The sequence below is a fragment of the Lycium barbarum genome, chromosome 5 (genome assembly GCF_019175385.1).
Source record: "Lycium barbarum isolate Lr01 chromosome 5, ASM1917538v2, whole genome shotgun sequence".
In the NCBI taxonomy this organism is placed as follows: Eukaryota; Viridiplantae; Streptophyta; class Magnoliopsida; order Solanales; family Solanaceae; genus Lycium; species Lycium barbarum.
The window spans coordinates 76,249,936-76,259,007 of record NC_083341.1 but is presented as its reverse complement, the minus strand read 5'-3'; the positions used below and the strand labels follow the sequence as shown (position 1 = coordinate 76,259,007).

At 35.8% G+C, this 9,072-nt stretch overlaps 2 pseudogenes; both read right to left on the bottom strand.

Moving 5' to 3' along the window:
* Window positions 1-616: 616 nt before the first annotated feature.
* On the bottom strand, window positions 617-735 carry LOC132643225 (5S ribosomal RNA; annotated as a pseudogene).
* A 223-nt stretch (window positions 736-958) lies between these two features.
* Window positions 959-1,077, bottom strand: LOC132643288 (5S ribosomal RNA; annotated as a pseudogene).
* Window positions 1,078-9,072: the final 7,995 nt, after the last annotated feature.

Below are 9,072 nucleotides of genomic sequence, written 5' to 3'. Positions count from 1 at the left end.
GCGACCCTGGGTGTGTCCTAGTTCGGAAATGAGGACAAGGAAATTAGAGAGTTAAGGTGGGGCTCACATGTCGGGCTTTTATAAGGACATATGAAAAGTAATATGAGTAGTACATGGGAAGTTGAGTAAGTCTTAAGAAGGATCCTTAAGCCAAATATGGGCATAAGCCCTCCAAAGGGATAATTTAAGGATACGTTTTCGGATGATCTGATTTGGAGAGGTCAAAACGCCATTGTAAGTTTGTAATTTGAAATCACACCAATAATGAAAGTTATAGATAATTGAAATAACATTCCAACCATAGGTCTTAGGCCTTCATATAGTATCGGAATCACACGTTATGTGCGTTTTAAGATCGGCTGTCAGGGCAGGAAAATTAACCCTGCGCGCATCCATCAATCATCGCGCTCTAAATTATCTTAATCTCTTTCCTCCCCCTCCCCCTTCTCTAAAAATAAGGCGCGTAAGTGCAAAACTTTAAATACGCGTAACTTCGCGCTCCGTTATCCGTTTTATGCGAATCTTTTTTTGATTTTGAGTATTTTTTTGAGATATAGCTTATTTTGCAAAAAAATATATTAAATAAACCAAAATAAGAGTAGTCCGGACTAAATGAGAGATTCAACACGAGGACTTCCTAGAGGGTCACCAATCCTAGTACAACTCTCGCATAAGCACGCTTAACTTCGGAGTTCTGATGAGATCCGGTGCGCTAGTGCTAGTAAGATTGCATTCATCAGTCCTAGCGCTCTAAATTCTCTTAAACCCTTTCCTCCCCCTCCCCTTTCTCTAAAAATAAGGCGTAAGTGCAAAACTTTAAATACGTGTAACATCGCGATCCGTTATCCGTTTTATGCAATTATTTGTTTTGATTTTGAGTATTTTTTCGAGATCTTTCTTATTTTTTGAAAAACAATATATTAAATAGACGAAAATGAGCATAGTCCGGACAACAGGAGGGATCCAACAAGAGGAATTCCCAGGGGGTCACCCATCCTAATACTACTCTCACCCAAGCACGTTTAACTTCGGAGTTGTAATTGGTTTCGGTGCGTTAGTGCTAGTATGATCGCATCCATCTATCCATGCCCTTTAAATTCAGTTAAACCCTTTCCTACCCCTCCCTCTTCTCTACTATTTAGGTGTGTTAGTCCAAAACTTTAAATACGTATACCTTCGCGCTCTGTTATCCGTTTTAGGCAATTTTTTTTTGGACTTCTGATAATTTATTTTGAGTACTCAGAGTCCTTGGATGATAGATAAAGTGAGTCATGCACCTTAAAGGGCTTAAATGATTTTTATAAAAAAATTGGTCAAATCAATATTTTACTTATTTTAAATTGAAAAAATGTTTTGTATGACACTATAAATTATTCAGGGATTAATTGATGCATTTTCTGACATTTATATTAGAAATAATCAAAAAGCAAAACAACTTTGAATAATTGTTTACTTAATTGATAAATTGTCAAAAGGTCAAATTAACAAATGATTTATTCTCTTTAACTCTAAGGAGCTTGAGTAATTAATAGAATTGACCATTTTCCCCCTCAATCTTTAATTATGTGGGGTTGCATAATTTGTTGAAATTAATAAATAAAAAAGATAGTATTTAATTAGGTTAATTAATCAACTAGAGGTCATTGCAAATTGATTTTAATTATTAATTGTTTTCATCATGGCCACAATTGAATAAACCAATTCATAGTTTAAGACAATTGGGGTCATTTTTGCAAAACTAGCCTTTGAGTGGCTTTAATTGAAATGACCAAATCCATTGGCAAATCAATTGAGGTCATTAGTGCAAGTTTAGTTTTAACTAGTTAATTAGGATAAATAAGACGATAAGTGAAATAATTAATTAGATTAAGATTAATTGGGGATATTATTGCAATTGGCTAATAAAAGGGTTATAAGCGCAACAATCATTTAGTTTTAAAATCAATTGAGGCCATGTTTGCAAAAATGAACTTACGAATCGTATCCTAAATTAATTATGTCTTAATTTGATTATAACTAAGTACTACAACTGATAATTGGTTGTTTTAAATGTTTGTCCATTTCATTAAACTACCCGTCCTACCGCTACATATGTATATACGCCTAAGTATACACGAAGCATAAATACGTAATATATAAAAGGACCCTTCCCTCTTCTTTTGAATTTTGACTAGGTCCAGCCCAAAACGGACCGACCCAGCCCAAAATAATCAGATCAAGAGGGGTAAAACCCTTCCCCACTTCATTTTCACACCAAACACTCCCTTCACCCCCTCTCTCATCTCTCCTCCCCAAATCCTAGCACCGCCTACCCCCCTTAAAAAAGTAGAACTCACAGGGTTCTCATAGCTTTTGCGTAACCATATTCATACAACAATTAATGCTTCAATGTTTTGTCATGCGGATCCAAACACGGTATTAGTCTCCATTTCTTTTGCCTCTTTCCTTTATGTTTTTGAATCAAAATGCGATTTCTATGGTTTTATTGTCATATTGTGTTTAAGTTTTCTCGAATCCCATTGGCTGAATGTATCTCAGTCTGGTCGAGTGAAATAGGGCCCATATCGAGCCATTCATTGTTAAACTAGTTCGATCTAGGCCATAGAATTGGTTTGCAATGGTTAATTTCTGAGAAAATATGTTTGTCCCACATCGGTGTTATTGATTTTCTTTACAACTTTGGGGTTCTATAAATAGAACATCAACCCTCTCACAAAAACAAGTTTTCTCAACCAAAAAAGAAGCTTGGACTTTGAGTTTACTCGAAATTCAAGTTTCATCAGTATAATATTGGACTTTAACTAAAAGGTTTGAGTCTTTCTAGTTCTAAAAATTTGTTTCCTTGTGTGTTTTATATTTGGCGTGGCTAAGGGTGGAAAATGGGTCGTTTGGGCTGAAGTTGGGCTGAATCCATAGATGGGCTAATGCCAATGCTGCCCAAAGTGCATTTGGGCCAGAATGGGCTGGGTCAAGATGGTAGCAACAATGGACCGCGTAACCCAACCAGCCCAACTTGTCCCAATTCTTTACAATATTCTCAACTTTTAAGCAAATAAAAAATTTATAATTTTTTTTTTAAAAAAGTTATAAATTTTTTTTTTCAAGCTATACTATATCAAGCTACATTTAGTTTTTTTTTTTTTTTTCACAAATAACCAAAACCATCAACAAATATTTACCCATTTTCAAAAGGAAATGTTTTTTTTTTTGCAACCTAAAGAAAGGGACTGTTATCATGATAAAAACTAATTACATCAACGTTGGATACGTATGAGTTATCTTATCCCCTAAAATTGACTTGAGGGAGAGTACTAGAGTTTGACTTATTGTTCTATATCTAAAGCTCCTTAAAGTTGCCTTCACAGAACAAAATTTATTCTCTCGCTTATGCTTTTCTAAATAAACGGTGTTTTGAAAAAAAAAAATTGAAACAATTTTTGGATATAAAAAAAAATCTCAAACGTATGCTTTTTACTCAAAATTATAAAGATATTCGCTGTAAATATTTCCTCAAAAGTTATCCCAGTACATAAATTATATTCAAAATTATTTCGAAAAGTAAATCAAAAGAAAATTATATGTTAATTGATGTAATGAATAGTTATTTTGTCAAATTTCTCTCTTTTACCCCTTTGTCTTATTTATATATTTTTATGGTTGTCTTGTACATAACTAAGAGTGGCAAACGTGTGTCGATATGGGTGGGTCGAAAAATAGGTTAAAAAAATGGATAAGAAAATACCCTAAGGAACAAACAATTAAAAACTTAAAAACAAAAAATTTCTAGTAAAAAAATTAAAATAAGGAAATTAAAAAAAAAACAAAAAAAAATTAAAATAAACATTTTTAAAAGTAAAAATAATTACAAAAATAAATCTAAATAATAATTAAAAAAGAAGTTAATCATGTTTTGTAGCTTTTATACATATGAATGAATGGAGGACAATTGATGGGTCAGTTTGGGCTCATTTGATGGGCCAATTTGGGCTGATGATTAGTGATGGGTCTACTTGGGCTAGCCCAAATCAGCCCATCTTCAAAATCACTCTAGTCCAAACCCATTAAAGCTTAGGCGGGTCAGATGGGTTTGGGCTAGTTTTGCCACCCCTAGGTGTGGCTGAGTGTGGGATTGGAAGCACAAAAGGTCTTCAAATTCATTCTTGTTCACGGCTGCGCCCCAAAAAGGTAACACTTTGATCTTTTCACTCATTTTTTTTTAGTTATTTACTGGGGTATTTTGTTTGTATGTTGATACCTTGCCTTTACTATTAAGTGTTTTTACTTACTGCTTCAGCATTACTTAAATCCACCATGAGTTGAGATAGTTTTTCCTAAATAGCATACTTTTATTAAGTTAGGTGCTTGGTCTGATTATGGTTGCTTATTTGATTAAGATGGACTAAATGTGTGCTTGCTTGGACAAATATTATGATGATTGGTTTATTAAGAAAGGTATTAGAACTTGAAAAGGTTCTTTGAATGAATGCTTTAATCCTTTTTTTGACTGCCCCATCCCTTGAATATAGTGAAGTATAACTATGTAGTTAACATTAGTGACTTGGGTGACCCTTTGGACTATTGCTAATCCTGTTAACAGGTATAAACTGATTAAGAAATGAAAGCATATAGTATTTATAACATGAATAAGAGGTCTATGTCTCATTTAGAAGTCAGTTTGACTTAGCTAAAAATTAAAAGATAAATCAACTTAGAAGGACAAGACACTTAGATTGAGTGGTGTCCTGTTCGCCACAGTATAGCTTAATAACATAATTTAACCATGACCTTTAGGCTAAACTTGACTTGAAGGAAGGGCAAGTGAATCAGGGAAATTAAATTTGTTGGAACTTTGAAGAAAATATGAGGGGCAATTTTGGCCCAATTTGGAGAAAGTTTTTTTTTTTTTTTTTTTTTTTTTGTATATGAGGAGGTTTGTAGTAAAGCAAAAGCCTAAATTGAAGTTCATGAAGTCTAGTTTCCAACGTAACAAATCGTTCATCGATAGGACATCGGAGTAGAGAGTCATGGACGTTACAAATTAGGCTGCCAGAGCAGACAACTACCTTGCGCGAACGCGACCCTAGGGCCGCGAACGTGAAGAGTAACCCTGAAAAACCCTTCGCGAACGCGACCCAAGGCCGCGAATGTGAAGGGCAAATTTAAGTCGGTTTCCACCGACTTTAGCACATTATATAAGGGTTAAAATCCCCATTTTTCTCCATAATAATTTTCCAAAACACTCAGCAACATAAGAGAGCATATATACAACATAAAAGTGAGGATTTTGAGTAATTTCAAGTGACGGAATATCAATCGAGATCCGGTTAACGTGTAGTCGCGATTATAGTAATGTCTTGCATTGGAGTTGACTTGGATTTAAAGTAAATATTGAAGATCTTGATATATTAGCAAGGATAAGGTATAAATCTCTCTTTATTAACGTTGATTTAGGAATATTTACCAGAATAAAAGTTATAGTTTGTTGTGTTGATGTTGTTGGCTTATGGATTGAGGTTTGAAGAAAGTTTTGGATGGAATTGTGCATATTTGTCATATAGAATCTTGATGATATTGTTGTTGATGTTGTTAGTATTGTTGGAAGTAGATAATATAGGGGATATGCTGCCCAAATTTTTGTAACCCAAATTAGTCTTCGATAACCAGTACGAATAAGTTGATGGGAATGCATGATTAATGATGTATTTCTTGTTATATATAGGTTCGGGTGAAAGGCAGGCATCGAAGTAAAGGATCCCTTAAGAGGTAGCTTGACAATTTAGGTATGTAAGGTGTTTGTTTCTCTCTTTCTTTGGCACGAATCCAACTAGAATATGAACACGAGCACTCCATAACAAATTCACTCCACTCCTATGCTTTGTATTTCCAACCTTAATGTCTTAATTATTTGATTGATTCTGGAAATGTTATCATGTCTATCGTCATTAAATTATTTCTTTGACGTGACACAAATTCCATAATTTATTCGGAGGCCACCGACCTTATGTCACTCTGACTGAGTACTGGTTTTATTGGGCTCTCATGCATGCTATTTACATTATGTATATGTAAAATATGATATTTATGGATCGGCCCGTACGTTCCTTGGCACTAACATATATGGATTGCTCCGTACGTTCCTCGGCACTAACATATGATAATTATGGATCGGGCTGTGCGTTCCTCGTCACTAACATATATGGATCGGGCCGTACGTTCCTTGGCACTAACATATGATAATTATGGATCGGGCCGTACGTTCCTCGACACTAACATATATGGATCGGGCTGTACGTTCCTCGGCACTAACATTTTTTGTATATGAGGAGGTTTGTAGTAAAGCAAAAGCCTAAATTGAAGTTCATGAAGTCTAGTTTCCAACGTAACAAACCGTTCATCGATAGGACATCGGAGTAGAGAGTCATGGACGTTACAAATTAGGCTGCCAGAGCAGACAACTACCTTGCGCGAACGCGACCCTAGGGCCGCGAACGTGAAGAGTAACCCTGAAAAACCCTTCGCGAACGCGACCCAAGGCCGCGAATGTGAAGGGCAAATTTAAGTCGGTTTCCACCGACTTTAGCACATTATATAAGGGTTAAAATCCCCATTTTTCTCCATAATAATTTTCCAAAACACTCAGCAACATAAGAGAGCATATATACAACATAAAAGTGAGGATTTTGAGTAATTTCAAGTGACGGAATATCAATCGAGATCCGGTTAACGTGTAGTCGCGATTATAGTAATGTCTTGCATTGGAGTTGGCTTGGATTTAAAGTAAATATTGAAGATCTTGATATATTAGCAAGGATAAGGAATAAATCTCTCTTTATTAACGTTGATTTAGGAATATTTACCAGAATAAAAGTTATAGTTTGTTGTGTTGATGTTGTTGGCTTATGGATTGAGGTTTGAAGAAAGTTTTGGATGGAATTGTGCATATTTGTCATATAGAATCTTGATGATATTGTTGTTGATGTTGTTAGTATTGTTGGAAGTAGATAATATAGGGGACATGCTGCCCAAATTAGTCTTCGATAACCAGTACGAATAAGTTGATGGGAATGTATGATTAATGATGTATTTCTTGTTATATATAGGTTCGGGTGAAAGGCAGGCATCGAAGTAAAGGATCCCTTAAGAGGTAGCTTGACAATTTAGGTATGTAAGGTGTTTGTTTCTCTCTTTCTTTGGCACGAATCCAACTAGAATATGAACATGAGCACTCCATAACAAATTCACTCCACTCCTATGCTTTGTATTTCCAACCTTAATGTCTTAATTATTTGATTGATTCTGGAAATGTTATCATGTCTATCGTCATTAAATTATTTCTTTGATGTGACACAAATTCCATAATTTATTCGGAGGCCACCGACCTTATGTCACTCCGACTGAGTACTGGTTTTATTGGGCTCTCATGCATGCTATTTACATTATGTATATGTAACATATGATATTTATGGATCGGCCCGTACGTTCCTTGGCACTAACATATATGGATCGCTCTGTACGTTCCTCGGCACTAACATATGATAATTATGGATCGGGCTGTGCGTTCCTCGTCACTAACATATATGGATCGGGCCGTACGTTCCTTGGCACTAACATATGATAATTATGGATCGGGCCGTACGTTCCTCGGCACTAACATATATGGATCGGGCTGTACGTTCCTCGGCACTAACATTTATGGATCGAGTTGCACGTTCCGCAACACTAACACTTATATTATATATATATATATATATATATATGTGTGTGTGTGTGTGTGCGCGCGCGCGTGGTTACTTACATATAATTTTTAAGATTCATGCATTACATATTGTACGTTCTCAAATGACCGGTTACCACTACTCTCTTTACTTTTCCGTCCTACTTATGTTATTACTTCCAGCCTTACATACTCTGTGCTTTTACCCGTACTTACGTCCCATTGCACGGAACGCTGTATTTCGTGCTGCAGGCTCTGACAGAGCTATTGGGGAGCATCCGCAATAGGACTTCCAGCTTCAGCGGCGTGAGCAAGTGCCACTACTCCAGACTTGCTATCTTTGGTACTTTTCTGCTAGTGTAATATATGTTTATATGTACACTCTTAGAGGCTCATAGACATAGCCTAGTATGTACATATTGTGTATGGTCATGTTGGCCTTGTTTTGGTCTATGATACTTTCTTGTTAGCCTTGCTGGCTTTTTGATACTCGTGATGTTGTAGCGACCTTGTCGGTTCGCATATGTACACAGGTGTTGGATTATCGGATATTTCTATGTTGGGCTTTTTCTGCGTGCAGGTGTTCTTTGAGTAACGGTATATAATGTTCAAAGTAACTGTCAAGTCAGGTGATTTCCGGCCTACGGGGCGGAACCCGTCATACTCCCCATTGGGAGTGTGACAATTCTTTCAAAATATCATCGAGTCCGAGAAGCAATGGGGGAATCTAATATGTCTTAAAAGAAAAAATGCAAAGAAGGCCTAGCCATGGGTGAAAATGGCTAACTAGGGGCTTTGTACGCCCCTAGCCTTCCCTTCCTCTTGGTTTATTCATCTATGTTTTCTTTCTATGTATAATTTTATTGTAGTTTGTATTTGTATGAACTTGTAAAAAACTCATATATTATAGTGGAATATTTATGATTGAACTAGTCGCCTTAGGTCAACGGGGCTTACGCAGTTTAGTCAACTCTAGGTCCCCAAAACGAATTTTTGAAACCCGCTTAGTGTAAATAAATTTTCAAGACAAAAATGGGAAAAATCGTTTCTTTAAGTACATTTTGAGAATGGATAAGCGTAAACAGGTCAAAATCTTTAAAACTTTGGCATAGCTAAAAATAAACCCAATCAGTCTTTTTAAATTTAAAGGGATGTAAATGTGCTAGGTGTTGAATCTTAAAGCAACATGTTTTGGGCCAAGCCCCAAATAATCAAGAAAATTTATGAACTTTTGGCCAAACTAATGGACCGCATGTTAACAGTAAAAGAGGGAAATGTTTTTGGGTCAAGCCCGACTGAGTCTTTTGAAATAAATAAATAAAAATTTGGCTGAGCCCAGAAGAAATAGGATTTTTAGT